The following is a 17,494-nucleotide window of genomic DNA, read 5'->3' as shown; positions in this document are numbered from 1 at the left end:
ATAATGACAATGCATAGATGCTAGTTTAGAGTCATTGACTGAAAGGTTATAGACTAATAGCGTATGAACATTGGATGTTATCCCCTAATAGAATCCTTGACTTTGGAGCGGATAGAAGTCATCTTTTCCTCATTTTGTCCCTGAAGAACCTGAGGTTCAGAAACATAAATCAACTTGTCAAACATCATGTGAGTCATCAGGAGCAGAGTCAGTATTCGAACCCAGGACTTCTGACTTCAAATCTAGAATTCTTTCCACAATTTTCTAGTGTTTAAGGGTGGTGGGTCAAAGGAATCTCAGATTAATGTTCAGAGTCCTCCTAATCAACTTGATAAGATTACAGGGTCTAGGTCATTGGTTGTAGGTCAACAAAGGACACAAGGTACTCAAGTGATTGAGTGAGGATCACCTCCCTCAAAGTCTCACTTATTCCAACTGTCCAGAATTTCCTGTTTGCTTTTTTTCTTTTGTGCTTCTTCCCAAGTTCAGGAGGGTGTTTGTATGTTTGTGTGTGTATGTGTGTGTGTGTGTGTGTGTGTGTGCTCATGGGTATGGTGTTCTTTCTTTTCTTTCTCTTCTAGGAGAAAAGTATGACTAGCAGGAGGTCATAATATATGTTGGCATATGAATAGGCAGTGCAAGGTGACTTTTTCTGAGCCCCAAAGTCCTATACAGAAGTCATGGTTGAGGTGGGGGGAGCAGGGAACAGAGATTAATTCCCAAGGTGGCATGATCCCAGAATCTAGATTCTTAGCCATAGAAGGGAAATGTCCTGGGTAGCACTACATCTGGGCATTGCCTTCTGATAAACCCAACATTCAACTAGCAGATCTTCTATTTAAAAAAACCCTGATACAACTGGCTTCTCAGAGAAAGAAAACTGTCCATAGAGTTACACTTAGAGAGTAAAGCCAATGAGTTACTCACTGCAGGGCTGATAAAAAAAAGGGGTTGATTTTTTTTTCATTTTTAAAATAAACTACATTTCTGCTTTCCTTCACTCATAAAATATTCATTTTTCTTCCCCTTCACTGAGAAAAAAATTACAAAAGGCTTGTAACAAAGCACAGTCAAGCAAAACAAATTTCCATATCAGTCACATCCAAAATTTTGTATCTCATTCCACATATTGATCCATCACAACTCTCTGTCATGAGGTGGGCAGCAATCTTTATTACTGGTCTTCTGGAACCATGCTTGATAATTGTGTTGATCAGAGTTCTTAGGCAGAATTGTTCATTTTAAAAATATTAATTAGTATTTTAGGATAAATTTCTCCTAGCTCCACTCACTTCACTCTACATTAATCTTCCCAGGTTTTTCTGAATTTTTATCTTCATTTATAGTATAATAGCACTCCATTACATTTCTGCACCATAATTTGTTCAGCCATTTCCCAGTTGATGGGCATCTCTGGAATTACAAATTCTTTGCCAATACAAAAAGAACAACTATAAGTAATTTTGTACATGTAGGGCCTTTTCTGCTTTCTCTGACAACTTGGAGGCATCTAGTAGTTATACTTCTAGAACAAATGGTATTTACAGTTTAGTAATTTTTGGGACATGATTCCAAATTACTTTCCAGATGAGCTGAACCAATTTACAACTTCTCTAGCAGTACATTAATGTGCCTGCTTTCCCAGAGTCCCTCCAACACTTAAAATTTCTCTCTTTTTTTTCTTTTTGGAGGGGAGAAGTTTGGGCAGTTGGGGTTAAGAGACTTGCCCAAGGCCATACAGATAGTAAAAGTTAAGTGTCTGAGGACAGATTTGAACTCAGGTCCTCCTGACTCCAGGACCAGTGCTCTGTTCACTGCGCCACCTAGCTGCCCCTATTTCTCTTTCTTTTGAACTCTGCCACTCGGATGAGGTGGAACCTCACAGTTCAGGTCATTTTTATCTTTCTAATTATTAGTGATTTAGAGCATTTTTTTCACATGACTGTTGATAGATTTAATTTCTTCCTTTGGAAATTGCCTCTTTCATAATCTTTAACCATATGACAATTAAAAAATGCTTATCCGTAGAAATTTAAACCAGTTATATACATATGTATGTATGTGTGAATATATATATATATACATACATATATAAAATGTGTGTGAGTGTGTGTGTGTGTATGTGTGTTGGACATGAGACCTTTATCAGAGAAATTTGCTACAAAGATTTTTCCCTCATCTTAATGGTTTCCTGATGCCTGTACCAAGTGAGGCACCTCATGGAGGAGAGTGAAATAAAGAGACATGGGCCAGGAGGGTCAGTAAAAACTGAACCTCTATTCATCTGATGGTCCAAGTATATATAAAAAAACAACAACTGCATTGTCATGCATAGTCAGCATAGTCTTCAAGAGCTAATTTCTTGGAAGACTTCCTTATGCCCTAGTTCTCATATGTCTCATACATGAGTACCTTGTTCTCTAATCTTGGTACAAAAGATGGGCAGTATGTTCCCAAAACCTCCCTTGGGGCAGGATATGGTTATCTCAGTGTTTCTGTTTTAGTCCCATGATGTCAGGCAGATGAAGTCAGGCAAACCTTGAATGCTATCATATCCTGGATATTCCCATATCAGATATATAGTATCTAAATGTATCAGTAACAGTAATCTTGTAGTGAGCTAACATCTGGCTAATATCCCAGAATAGGGCAGAGCCCTGGATCTCAGGCTATCAGTCAAGTCCCTTCATGTAGCCACATCACTAGGAAAACCTGGAGCTAGTGGTAAAGAATGGCCACATCACTGGGAAAACCTAGAGCTGAATCCTGTATTAGATGTGGCTCCTACAGTTTCCCTTCTGGTTTAGGTGTCTGGATTTGTTAGTATGAAAAAAACATCTTAAGTTCATGTAATCAAAAGGATTTGTTTTAGCTTCTGTGATGCTCTCTATACCTTATTTGATCATGAGTTTTTCACTCATTCATAGACCTGAAAAATATTTTTACCTATTTCTCTAATTTGTTCTTGATATGAATTTTTATATCTAGGTCATATATCCAGTTAGAGTTTATGTTTATATGTGGTGGGAGGTATTGGTTTAAACCTGATTTCTGCCAGATTGCTGCCCAGTTTTCCCAGCATTTTTTTTTATCAAAAAGTGAGTCCTTACCATGACACTGAATAAATAAATAATTTTAGGTAGTATTATTATTTTGGATTGTTTCACCCATCAGCAATTAATATTCCTTCAAATTATTAGTCTTGTCTTTATATCTGTAAATAGTATTTCATATTTATATACATGTAGTTACTGTTAAGTAAACTACTAAGTATTTTCTACATTACTTTAAATGGAATTTCTCTTTATGTCTTATGAATTTATTTTAAATCCAGCAACTTTTCTAGCTACTAATGATTTTCATTAATTTAAGTGATTTTTTCAGGTTCTCTAAGTACATGACCATATCAGAAAAAGCAATAATTTTGTTACTTCTTTGTCTAGCCATGTTACTTAAATTTTTTTTATTGCTTATAGCTGGCATTTTGAGCATCATATCAAATAGAAGAAGTGACAATGGACATACTTGCTTCACCTTAGACTTATTGGAGAGAACTCTAGTTTATAGCCATTACATATATTGCTGGCTCTTGGTTTTAGATATATACTATTTACTATGTTAGGAAAGGTTTGTTTATTTCTAAGTTTTCTAGTGTTTTCAAAACAAATATGTGATGTGTTTCATCACAAGCTTTCTCTGTATCGATTGAGGTAATCATATGATTTTTGTCGTTCTTGTTAATAAGGTCAATTATGTTTTAATTTTCCTAATATTAAACTAAACTTGCATTCTTGGCCCAAACTGGGTACAGAAAATAATCTTTATGATACATTACAGCATCCTTTTTGCTAATATTTTAACTATAGTTATCTTTCTTTTTTTACTTTACTTGGATGAGGAATCATAATAATATTCTTATAATAGAAAGAATTTAGTAGAAATTCTTCTTTTATTATTTTTTCTAACAGATTGCATATGATTATAATTAATTGTTCTTTGAATGCTTAATAGAATTTGTGAATTTATATGGTCTTGGGATTTTTTCTTTGAGGTCATTTGTAGTTTCTTATAGCTCTTTCAAGTTCTTTTACTGAAACTGGGTTTTTTTTAATTCTTCATATTTTTTTCCATTAATATGGATATTATATATTTTTAAATAGTCATCCATTTTATTTAAATTATCAGTTTTATTGGCATATAATTTGGCAAAATAGTTTTTAAATAATACCACCTATTTTTTCTTCATTTGTTGGGGATGCTCCTTTTTCATATTCCTATGTTGGTTTTTATCTTCTTTCCTAATTTTCAAATTAGCTAATGGTTTGCCTCTTTTAAAAGCATTTATATTTTATTTAATATTATACTTTATTTATTAAATCTTTTTCTTTTTTGTTTCCAGCTTTGCTAACATCTTTTAATTTTCAGAATTTCTATTTTGATGTTAAATGGTGGGTTTTTATTTGTTGGTTTTATAAGATTTTTTCTTTCATTGAATGCTCAATTTGTTGTTCTGTTCTTTTGTTGATTAAAGTGTTAAAATATCATATATAAATATAAACTGCCCCCTAAAGACTGCTGTATCCTGCAAATTTTGTGATATTGTCTCATTTTTATCATTGTCTTCAATGAAATTAGTCATTATTTCTATTATTTTTCTTTAATCCATAATTTCTTTAGGATTAAGTTACTTAGTCTCTAATTAATTTTTTTTTATAAGCAACTGGGGTTAAGTAACTTGCCCAAGGTTACATGGCCAGTTGTGTGTGTGTGTGTGTGTGTGTGTGTGTGTGTATGTGTGTTACATATCTGAGGCCAGAACTGATCCTGGGTCCTCCCAACTCCGGGGCCAGCACTCTTACTCACTGCACCACCTAGCCGCCCCTCTAATTAATTTTTAATCCTATTCAGCAACCCTTTTTCGAATATGATTTTATCACATAATTGTCAGTAAAGGATGTGTTTAATATTGCCAGTTTTCTGCATTTTTTGTGAAGTTTTTAATGTGCTAATGAATGGTAAATCTTTGTGACAGTACCATACACAATACAAAAATATGTATATTCCTTCCTTTTCCCTTTCAACAAATTCCAGAAGTCTGTAATATCTGACTTATCTAAAATTCTATTGAGATTCTTAGCTTCTTTTTTGTTTTTATTAGCATTATCTAGCTCTAAAAGGAATATATTGACAGCCCTTGCTATCATTGATTTACCCTCTATTTCTCCTTGCAAGTTGTTTAGCTTTTCCTTAATTAGATACTATGCCATTAGATGAAAGTATGTTGTAGTTTATAATTCATTAATTTTCTAGGGTGCCTTTCAGCAAAATATAGTTTTCCTCTTTATCCCTTTAAATCTATTGCTATTGACTTTTCTGAGATCATGTTTGTTATCCATAGTTTTTTTTTAATTAAATAGAAAACTTAATAGATTTTATTTCAAACTCTTATTTTAACTTTCTTTGAGTTGTACATTTCAAATATATGTCTTTTCCACAAATTTGTTGAGTTCTTTTTCCTTTTTCATTATGCTATAATCTATTGATATATGAATAAGTTCATCCCATTGATATTCAAAGTTATGATAATTGTCTAGTTTCTATTATCCCATTATCTTACACTTCAGCCTCTCTTTGCTCCCCACCCACATTTATCATAGGCTCTTATTTATTTTCTTTCCTTTTAAACTTATTTTCATGATTTCCTCACTCCCCCCATAAAAACTCAAGTTTGTTTTACTTATGAACATTCTCTGAATTTACTTTCTCTTTTGTTATCCCTTTCTCTCTTTCCCTGTTCTTTCCTATTTCCATGATGAGTTGAATGCAATTATACATCAAATTCTTTGATGGGTAGGTGGGCAAAGTATGTTCTACCCTTTTTCAATCAACTTGGATGAAAATGGATTTCCCTTTCCCCCCTTTATGTTTGCATAGACTTCCACTTGAGTACCCTAAGTATATGTGGTAATATGTTCTCCTACCTTTCCATCCCTTTATTCCTGTAGTGTATCCTTCCCCACCCCTACCCCTGACCCCCACCATCCTTTCATTTTTTCTTTCAAGATCATAAAAATATTACAAAACTATTTTCAGGTCCTTTGTCTTATTTGACTGACCCTATGACATCTGATCAGAATAGATTTCTGAAGGCTCCTTGGACCACCTACTTCCCTTGTTAAAATGCAACATTCATGTTCATCCTCATGAAATAGAATTGTGTAATGGCAAGAAAAGAAGTATTTAGAGCTTTGTTTCAGCTACGTAAATATTTAGCACCTTGTTTGAGTTCAAGTGTCTTTGAGCCTTTACCTGATTATATCAAGTCTTTGTTAAGAAACAGAACTTGTGAACCCCACAGTGGGAGGAATTTGCTGATGCATCAGGAGGGGGCTGAACAGGGAGGATCTAATGACCATATATAAGGAGAAGCCTAAGCTAAGAAAGAGCAGAACTGAGAAGAGAGCCCTTGTGGTGACAGAATTGAGAAGGGGAATGTTGTGGTGGTCAAGCACTCTATTTGTTTTTACTTTTGTGTTGATTTTTGCTTGTGATACTTTGTATAGAAACCCTAGGCCCTTACTAGAAGCCCTGAAAGAGGATTTTCTTGTTGTTTGTTTACAGAAGTCCTGGAGGAGGGATTCAGAGGTCCTGGGGCTGTACTGATGATTTGTGTTGAGTTATCAGACCTTGGTTGTGGGTCTGTGTTGATTTCACAGGCAGAGAGTCAATTGATGATGGTGCCGGCAATGTGGATGAAAATTGTTTTGGCTCTTTAAACTTTGTAATCCCACAAACAGAAACCGTGAAGGACTTGAGGGGGACTGGACACCATGAGTTTCAATATGGAATGGGAACTAGATGAGGAACTGGACAAGGAACTGGATTAGGAGCTGGACAAGGAGATGAGAGCTGCCTACCTTTGAATCCTGGTAACAGTTGGGTAGATTCAGGCAGGAGCTGTGACTGTGGAAGAGGAACTGTGGAATCTGAGAGGCAGCCTCAAGTCAAGATAAAAAGACCTCTTCCTGGGCACTTAATGCTGACTGGGAAGATGATGATTTACTGTGACCTAGGGGTGAAGAACTTTGTTCTTTGTGTCCCTTAAGGAGTCTTGCTCCTTAAGGATGATTGAGTTAAGAACTTAATGAATGATTGTACTTTGTGCTCCTTAAGGATGGTGGTTCAGGTAGTTCTGAGATTTCCTCTCCGTAGTAGAATGACAGTATAGTGGTCTCTGTGCCTGGGAGCTAAGCTTGTGTTGTCATCAATTAAGGACCTGCTGAATGATATCTTTTGAACTTTAAAACTATGTGGTCACTTTGGTGAAAACTATGTGGCCACTTTAGTGATAAATTGTCATGTTATAACATTGTGAATGCTTTACTTTGGTTTCTGTGAATGTTTTGCTTTAATTTACTGCTAAATAAATAGAGAGTTCACTATAGTATGTGATCAGAACCTTAAAGCTGTTCACAGCAGCAGTCCTCTGGAAAGCTGCTTCTGCTTGGCTTTACTAATTGCTCACCTGTATTTTACTTCATGTTGGTCTCATCACTCATATTTTCATTTCAAAGTTTCTACTGAGCTTTTATTTTTTTCATTAGGAATGATTGTAAGTTCTCTTTTTCATCAAGGATTCATTTTTCCTTCTGTAGGGTTATAGTCAATATTGCTGGTTAAGTTATTCCTAATTGTAAATCTATATTTTTACCTTTGGGAATATCACATTCTTTTCTCTCCACTCCTTTATTTTTTTTAATAGTGGAAGCAAAACTCTTATGTGGTCCTAAATGTGGTTCCTTTGAATTGTTTCTTTCTGACTACTTCCAGGTTTTCCTTTCTGTTTTTTCTTAGATCCAGAAGCCATAGATTTTGGCTGTTATGTTTCTTGGAGTTTTCATTTGGGGATTTCTTTCAGAAGGATATCCAAAGATTTTTTCTATTTTCACATTGGTACTATCTATAGTCAGTTTTTTTTTCCATGATTTCTTGAGACATCATATCCAGACTTTGCTTTTTTAATCAAGTTTAGTTTTTTTGTTTGTTTTTTTTGTTTCTTTTTTTGGCAGTCCAATAATACCTAAATTATCTCTCCTGGATCTGTTTTTCATTTCTATTATTTTTATGTGATATCTTACATTTTCTTCTATATTTTTATAGTTTTAATGTTTCTTGTCTAATGTTGTCATTAACTTCTTTTTACTTCGTTCTAACTTTCCACTAAAACTCTCATTTCTTTTCTGATGCTTTCCTTGACAGCTTTAATTTTATTTATAATACCATTTTAAATTTTTGCGTTTCTTCTAGGAATTTTAATAACTAAATGTTTTTTCTGGAGGCATTTCTTGTAGGTATTTTATAATTACTGTCCTCTTCTGAATTTGTGCCCTAGGCATCCCTGGATTCATAATGATCTTCATCTTTCTTTGTTTATTCATTCTTCCAGACTTACTTCCTATATTAAGATTTTATTTCAAGGCTGAGCTCTGTATAGTTCTGGCAGTTGTAAACTTGTATGGTTTTGGCCTGTCTTAACTGATATTCTGTTGCTAGTGTCAGAGAGATAAGTCTCCCTGTAGGCCTCTTTATCAGGGAGTTCTGAGATTTCTTCTCCTTGGTAGAATGACAGTATAGTGGTCCCTGTGCCTGGGAGCTAAGCTTCTCTTGTCATCATCATCATCATTGTTGTTGAGACAGTTCAGTAGTGCTCAATTCTTTGTGACCTATTTTGGGATTTTCTTGGCAAAGATACTGGAGTAGTTTGCCATTGCCTCCTCCAACTCATTTTACAGATGTGGAACTGAGGCAAACAGTTCTAAGTGACTTGCCCAGGGTCATACAGTTAGTAAGTGTCCGATGCCAGACTTGAACTCATGAAGAGGAATCAAACTCAGCACTGTATCCACTGTGCCACCTAGCCACCTTGAGTTTTATATATCTCTCTGCCCATCAGAATGAAGATGCTTAGATCCTCTTCGATGCCTAGAATCTTAGATCCTCTCCTTGCCAGTGATCAGGATCTGAATGACAGAACCTCATCCCCTGCTCTATTAAGGGTGAGTCCTGAAGTGGTCGGGATGCTTTCCTCCTCCTTTGCCATGTTGACTAGACACTAAGAAAGCTGACTGACAAACTCTAAAGTGAGAGCCAGCATAGTACAGTAGAAAGAATCCTGGGAGAACCTGGATTAAAATCTCATTTCTTTCTTTTTGTTTTATTCTCCACAAGTCACAACTTCCTGAGGATCAGTACCTTCATCTGTAAAATGAAAGAGTTGGATTTTTTTTATTTCCCTTTGAGCTCTATGATCCTAGTCTAATGCTTCATTTTAGACATTTGAAAACTGAGGTTCATTCAGACCTTCACACCCTCTGTAGTGGCAGGTCATCACTTTCTGGGCCACTAAAAGTTGCAGAAATATTAGCCAGATGAAAAGGGCATTGGATGACAGAGATCTTCGGAGTTGAGACCTTCTGTTTCTTTTCTCCTTCTAACAACTCCAGGTGTCAAAACATCTGCCAAAAACAGTCTTAAAATGGGAAAGATAAGATGGTGTTAAATGAGAAGAGTATGGCTGAAGGGCTTCACCTGATGATGTTCCTAATGCAAAGTGAAAGCTGACTCCTTCTGGCACCTCCATTTTTAACCTCTATGACAGGGTAGATCAGGAAACAGTCAAAAGCCCCTTGTGAACGATTGCTGAGGTGAGAGCTCCAATGTTTCATCAGTCTCTTTAGCTCAGGCTGCTTCCTCAAACAGTAGGAATACACTGGTTTTTTCAGGGCTTGAATCAGGCAGTTTTCCTTACAAAGGTTGCCACCTTCTCTTGTTATTCAGAGGAAAACATTCTTTATATTTCATTAATCTGCTGCCTTTCAAGTAAATATGGGATAGGCTTTAGTGTTTAAATAGGTGTTTAAATCAAGGCAGGGTAATTTCTCAGGGGAATAATCTATCCCGAGGAGTTTAACAGAAGCAAAATGGGAAATCGAGGTTGATGTGGTCCAAGTATTTGTTATGAGGATGTAGGGCATAGTTGAATTCTCTCAAATTGTTGTTTATTTCTATTCTGCTAGAAATGTCTTCATTTGTCTAATACCATGAAATGCTCAATGCTTTGGGGAAAGGGTGCATAAAGACTTTGCTCCATACTTTGAGGATTATTGTAAAGATTTTGGCACAGAATCATAATCAGGAATTCTTGTGTCTGGGATAAATTCAATTGAGTAGAGCACAGGGACAAAAGGTAAAGTTCACTGTGGGAACTGTTAGCATGGAATGGGGGAAGGAGTAGCCTGTTCCCCTTATCACTGACCACTATACGCCAATCTCCATCAAAGGATGAAGAACCTAGTAGAGGGGCATTATGAAGATTGGACCTTAGGGGCAAAGGAATCCCAGTGGTTCCCCAGGAAAAAAAAACTGACAATTAGGAAAATGCTTAGCTTTCTTGTAAGGTGGCAATACACACCACTGAATGTCAATGCTCTGAGTACAAATATGTATCTCCCTACCCTAATTATGACTCTTTGTTGATATAATGATCAACTTTAAAATATATATAAAGTAAGCACTTAACAAATTCTTTACCTATCTCTCTACAATATGACCTTTTACAATAATGCTCTGGTTTGATCATGTGGCTGCAACAATAATTATTGCAATTGTAGAGTTAGTTTCAGTCAGTCAAACACCTACTTTGTGCTGGGCAGTAGAAAGACAAAGATAATCCTTGTTCTGAAGAAGGCACTTGGAGAATGAGGAGGGTTTATAATACTATCTTTGAAGCTTCTTAGCTGTGTGACTAGGAAGACGTCACATAACTTCTCTGGGCCTCAGTTTCTTCACCTGTAAATTGGCTATAATCAGGCCTACTTTTGAGAAATTCTATTAGACTCAAATGAGATAATATATGCAAAGGACTTTGTAAATCTTAAAGAGTTTTGTATATGTCAGACATTCTTAGGAGTTTCTGGAGCAACTGGAACAAGAAAGAATAGAGATAACCATAACCTAGAGAAAATGAAAGATGAAACCATCAACATGACACAAGAAATAGAGCAGTGGGGACTAGCAAAAAGTCATAGAGAATCTCAGAGTTAGATGAGCCCAACTTGTCCACCCTATTTCTGAATGGGCCCTCCAATATCTGAGGACTTCCAGTTAGAAGGAACTCAGTGATTCCTCATTCCACTTATAGAAAAAAAAAAACCCTCTAATTGTGATCATACTTTTATTTACTCTACAACCTCTTCTCTGCAATTTCTTCCCACTATTCCTTGTTTTGCCCTTGGGGTCAAGCAGAACTAAGCTAATCCCTTTTCCATATGACAAGCTATGAAGTACTTGAGCTCTAGACTAGTGGGTAGAAAGTCAAGGAATAGACAAAGATACAGGTAAGTATCCATGAAGGAAGATGGAACAAGGTCTGGGTAGTTTGCAAGCTGTTAGGAAATGGACAGTCAGGCAAGAGTGATTGGCTGATTGTCGATTGGCATTGGAGAGGTTTGGCAGCAGGTGGGATTTAAGGTAGTTGTAGTTTAAGGTAGGATTCCAAGACTAGTAAGAGCAAGGCAGGGTCCCAGTCCCAGGGTTACAGTACAGGGATCCAACGCAGGGACTTGGGCATAAGGGCACAAGGCAGAGGTCTAGGTACTAGACCTGGATTCCAAAGTATATGAATTGATAACAAAGGACAAAAGTATTGATAATTTCTGCAAGAATTCATTAAGCATCTAGTACAATGCTGCAAAACATTTCATTCAACACCAGAGTGACAGATTAAAAATTATACAGAACTTGGTCTCTAGGTATTACAATCCACTGGGAGGATGGACATGACATATATCCATAGAAGTATAATACAAGGTGAGGTATAATGGAGAACAAAGGAGAGATGTATGCAAAGTGTTCTATGAGAATTTGAGTAGGCAGTGCTTGGTGGCTGGATTTGGTTACAAGGAGAGTGGTAAGCCTATGTGATGCAATGGAAAGAGTAGTGAACTGGGAGTAAGAGAACAGAGGTTCGAATCCTGGCTCTGTCACTTACTATCTATGTGCCTTGGAATAGCCACCTCTGCCTCTTAGTTTGCTAGACTTTCTTCAAGATCCCACTGCAGTCCAACCTTCTTTAGGAGGCCTTTCCCAATCTCTGTGCCTTCTCTCAGAATGCCTTCTAACTATTCTCTATACATCTTGTAAGTACCTAATTATTCATACATCGTCCTGCACTGTAAGTTCCATTAAGGAAGAGACCACATTTTGTATATTATTTGGATTGCTGGGACTTAGCACAATGCCTCGAACAGAATAAGAATTTAATAAATTCTTGTTAGCTGACTCTGGGCTTCTCTTTGCTATTATTCTATAAAAGGAGGAAGTTGAACGAGATGGGTCAAAACCCATGATCCTAAGAATTAGATACCTCTCTTCCCTTTATCAACAAGCCTTATTGGAGGAGGGAGGTTGAGTGCAAGATTCTAGACAGTCATACTGTCAATAGGTATATATTAAGCATCTTTGATAATGATAATTGATAATTTCAGCAAGAATTCCACTTTGCGAAGCACTGGGGATATTAAAAGAGGAGGGGAGGGAAAGACAGTCTCTTAGTTCAAGGTGTTTAAAATCCATTGGGAGAGATAACATGAAAATAACTATGTACAAACAAGCTACACATGGGACAAATTGGAAATTACAAAGGGATGCCACTAGAATTTAGACAAATTGGAAAAAAATTCTGTAGAAGGTGGGATTTGGCTGGAATTTGAAGGAAACCAAGGATTCTAGGAGAGAGTGATAAGGAAGGAGAGCATTTCAGCTATGGGGGACAACCGGAGCAAATGCTCAAACTGAGAAGTGAAGGGCTGAACAGCAAGGAAGCCAGTGTCACTGAATGAAAGGGCACATGGTAGGGTTTAGCACATAACCCTATCTTTCCACCCTTCTTATACTTTATAACCCAAGTACTGGGAAAGATGAGATCAATGGAACCAATCATTCAAATAGAGGAGTTTAGCTCAGCAAGAAGGGCCACCCCTTTGTATGAGACTTGGGTAAAAGAGGAAAATTTAGGGAAGACATATGGATATTCTGACATGAGGAAACTAGGAAAAGAAGGAGTTTCGGGGGGTGGTTTTATTTTTTTCCAGTGAAAGGCGAAGCATGGTTCAAAGCTGAAAGAGGAAAGGGAAGGGAAGCCATGGGGGTCTGAGGAAAAAATTGAGAAAAGTTCTTGTGGTGAGTGAAATAACAAGCCAATTAGAGAAGAATGACAATGCACTGAGGGCCCAGTTGAGACTATGAAACATACATTTTAGTGGATCCAATCACCATATTTTCAAGATGTTCTCCAGTTCCATTCAGCAGCATATAAAAAGAAGGGAAGGGGGCTGATAATGAAAGTAATCTGGGGGTTTGACAATGCACATCCAGCAATAAGGCATGGGAACAAGGGATTCAGAGTAGAGAATAGTGTAGAATTTAACTGACTAACCAAGAGGTCAAGATAGGCAAGAAATGAGAATGTGAAGGCCTGGAAAAAACTGAAGTATGAAGAATTTGAAGGTCATGGTGAGGGTGAAGATGACGGTTGGAGGTCAGAAGGAATTAGAAAAGATGGAATCACAAACTAATTTAATCAGACTGAAGAATTTCAGGGTTCGTTAATTTGGGACTCTTGTCAATCATGGAACGGTCAAGGGTATGAATATTTCTGTGTGTAGCTGAGAAGGAGTAGAGGAGTAAGTCATGGGAAATTAGCTTACAAGTTGAGAAGTTATGATGTTTGGTGTAATGCTGATAGGTGTGTTGAAATAATATGAAGGCAGAAATTAGGGTGAAGAGAAAGACGGTGAGCCAGTCACTGAACTGATTAAGGATCTTCCTAAGCTCAAATCTGGCCTCAGACATTTCCTAGCTATGTGACCCTGAGCAAATTATACAACCCTGTTTGTCTCACTTTCTCACCTGTAAAATGAGCTAGAGAAGGAAATGGTAAACCCCTTCAATATGTTTTACAAGGAAACCCCATATGGGGTCACAGAAAGTCAAACGACTGAAACGATGGAACAACAAACATGCAGGCTATCCATTGGTTATCTCTCCTTCCAACAAATCATCTCTTCCTGTCATGCATCATTTGGATGACATCCTTTGCCTTTCTTTACCTGCACAGTACTTCCTTTATCTTATCACCTTTCCTTTACCCCTTTATTTCCTTTTGGGTGCCCCTCAACCTAAAGGTTATGGAGGATGTGGTATTGTTCCTTGACTTGCAGTCATACAACATCACCAGAATTTTGTTTCCAAGGAGATGAGTCTTTGTATCTGAGAGAAGCATGGGTTCATGCCAGGCTGCTCTTCTGCTATTCCTTCTGGATTCAGATCATTGCCCAGCTCAGTGCTTGTGCAAGATAAATGTATAGATGCACCAAGTCTAGGCTTTGTCTATCCAACTGTATATAAATGTCTGCATAACTGATATTTTTCATCCATCTGACTTCCCCAGTATGTACTGTCAGGCAGAACTCTTTTTGAATAACTCTGGTTCTCACGTTGAAGGCTCTGAAATGTCCCAGGTCTTCACTGCTAATATAGAAGTTTTATAGTCAAGATTATTTTATTACCTAATTTATTACCTCACAATAAGAGCTACTCTATTTGGTTCAGATTCTAGCTAGACTGGTAAGTGAAGACATGATCTGAAACATGATCTTGTTATCCCTCAAAGAAATGAGATTTTTTTTTACCTTCAAAAGAAAATGAAATCTCCTTCTCCCATCTAGTCATCCTCTCCTGATTCTCCCCTCCAGCCATCCTTTTCTGATTTCTATCATTAATTCTTGGGAATACACCTCTATCCTTTGCAATCTCTCTTGAATTCAATGCTTAGAACCATTTTCATTGTATTACTCTCCAGTCATAAGACTACAAAGACTGCCTATTACCTGGCTTTTTGACACATTTGGACACATTTGAATTCCTCTGCTTCTGTTATCCAATGCTATGAGTCTTCCCATCCCTGAGGAAAAAAAAAGGTTGTTATCCCAAGGGAGATAGCATGGTGTGGTCAGAAGAGATCAGGGCTTGCAGTTTAAGTATCTGAGTTCACCTGGTTGACTGGACAAATGATTTAACTTCTCTGGGCCTCAGTTTCTTCCTATGTAAAATGGAAGAATTGGAATAGATGACCCGTAAGGTTGCATCTAGTTTTAAATTGGTGAACCTTAAACATGACTTGATGTCTTCTGCTTCAGGGTCATTTTGTAGACCCTTCTTACTCCATTGATCCATGTCTTCTTCCAAAGAGCAGCCAGAACTTTACAAAGATCTTCATATTCCATTAGGTTACACCCATTCTTTTGTGAATTACTTTGTAAAAGTTCTTCGATTGTTGTGTGCCTGGCCATCCCCAACAAAATTATATACTCCAAAGATAGGTATTCCTTTTAATTCCCTTGTATCTTCTTCAGGAGGGACAAGTACAATACTGAGCATTCAGAGAAACTCAGTCCATATTGATTGACTCCTCCAGGTTGCCTACCTTTGGTTCATTTGTACTAGGATTTCCACTATAATGTAGGAAGGAGAAGTAGAAAGATGTTAAAAGCAAATTAAATCAATTCTATTACTCATTAGCTTATTTATTTGGTGGTTTTATTGGGGAAAGAGAATGAAGCTAGAGAGAAATGAGGTTGAGAGATGAGCTGAAGATTTGGTCCAGCCATGCCTTTTGGCCTCCTCTGTCTTCCCAGAGAAGTTGGTGGAAGTTTTCTCTGAAACAGCTTTGTTCTCCGGTATATCCACATCCTCCAAACTTGTAGCTTACTTTTTGTTTTTGATGAAACATTTCAGATCCTGAATATAGCCCTTGGTTTTGTTTGCATCCTCTTCCTTAAATAATGCACGGATGCTCACTTGGCAGTAGTGTTTGTCAAAGAATAAAAGTCTCCACTGACCTGGAAAGCAAGTCTGTCAGGTGTATTTTCAGTGAGAAGTATCAAGTTTGCAGTTGAGAGAAGTAAATAGCAGCATGGTTTTACTTGGTGTCAGTTCCCCTGATGAAAGTCTTTTTTTAAAAGGATACTTTAAGTTGAATTACGTAAGGGCATAGGCAGGGGTGGGGGTGGCACTGGGGAGTGGGACTCAAAAATGGCCTTGACACAAGTTTTCCAAGTGTAGCCTCCAAGGTTGGCCCGTCTCAGGGATGCTGTGTGACCATATTCTATACAGAGAGAAAATTGGATGTGACTCTAGGCCATTAAATTTGTCTTCTCTACAGACAGAAGGCCTGGGCATTCCTAGATGGAAAGTTTAACATAAAATAATGACAGCAATAATATGTACTTCTCTTTTTCCAGGTCCCACATTAGAACCTCCTCTATGTACTACTCACTCATTCTGTGTGATTTTCATCCACATTTTTATCCATAGAGCATGCAATGCACTCAGGTCTTACTCTATTCCAGGGATTCTAAATTTGGGCTTATGAACTTTAATTATACACACACATATGTACACACATATATGTGCATGTACATGTATAATATATACATATATCGTCCACACACTTGTGTGCATATACCTATGTGTACATACATGCATGTGTGTATACATACACACATACACGCATACACATGTGTGTACACATATATGCCTTTCAATATAATTGATTGTTTTTGTAAATGGATGCATTTTATTTTCTGTAGTAAAAAGTATTCTGATAAGCCCCATGAACAAATGATTGGCAATCCATAGAGACAATAAGACATTTGCTTTGTACATACTTAGATGAGAATACATATTGTTGGACCAGGATTGAGATTTCCCCTGTGTAAGGAGAGCCTTATGAGGAAATTCCCTCTATCCATACATCTTAGGACCTTCTCTGTAGTTTACAATGTCCACATCCAAAGACAAACTGATTTATCTTACAGTGAAGAAACTCTTATCCAGACATCAGATGTCTTACACAAAGTTTCATGACTAAGATCAGGATAGAGACCTTTCCATTCCATCATATTCCCCAGAATTATCAGATGGCTTTTTGTACGAATTCTGATTTCTTGGTTTGAATTGGAGAGTCATCTGAGGAACTAGCAAATTAAGTGACTTTCTGGGATGTGGGGAGGTTACAAAATCAGCATGTAGTTGACAATGAGAATGGCCAAAGATGAGGGAGAGCTAGAGGGCAAGATAGAGCACACATCAAGTGTTACAGTTTAGGAAACTGATGCAGAGATTGTGTTTTGATCAGGGTTGCACAGCTAATAAATGTCTGAGTCAGGATTTGAACTCACATCTTCCTGATTCCAAACCTAGCACTCCATGCATTGTGACATTCTGTCAGAAGTGGCACTTTAATCTGGGTCTTTCTGAGTCTTAAGCCAAGTCTCTGTCTTATATATGCATTAGTACACATGTGTGTTTATCACATGAATACATATGTGTTACACACTGTAGCATTATAACTATATACAAAACTTATATACAT

The sequence above is a fragment of the Petaurus breviceps genome, unplaced genomic scaffold (assembly GCF_028583685.1).
Source record: "Petaurus breviceps papuanus isolate PSGF00001 unplaced genomic scaffold, PetGlider_PUasm1.0 173, whole genome shotgun sequence".
In the NCBI taxonomy this organism is placed as follows: Eukaryota; Metazoa; Chordata; class Mammalia; order Diprotodontia; family Petauridae; genus Petaurus; species Petaurus breviceps.
Note: the sequence above shows the minus strand (reverse complement) of the source record.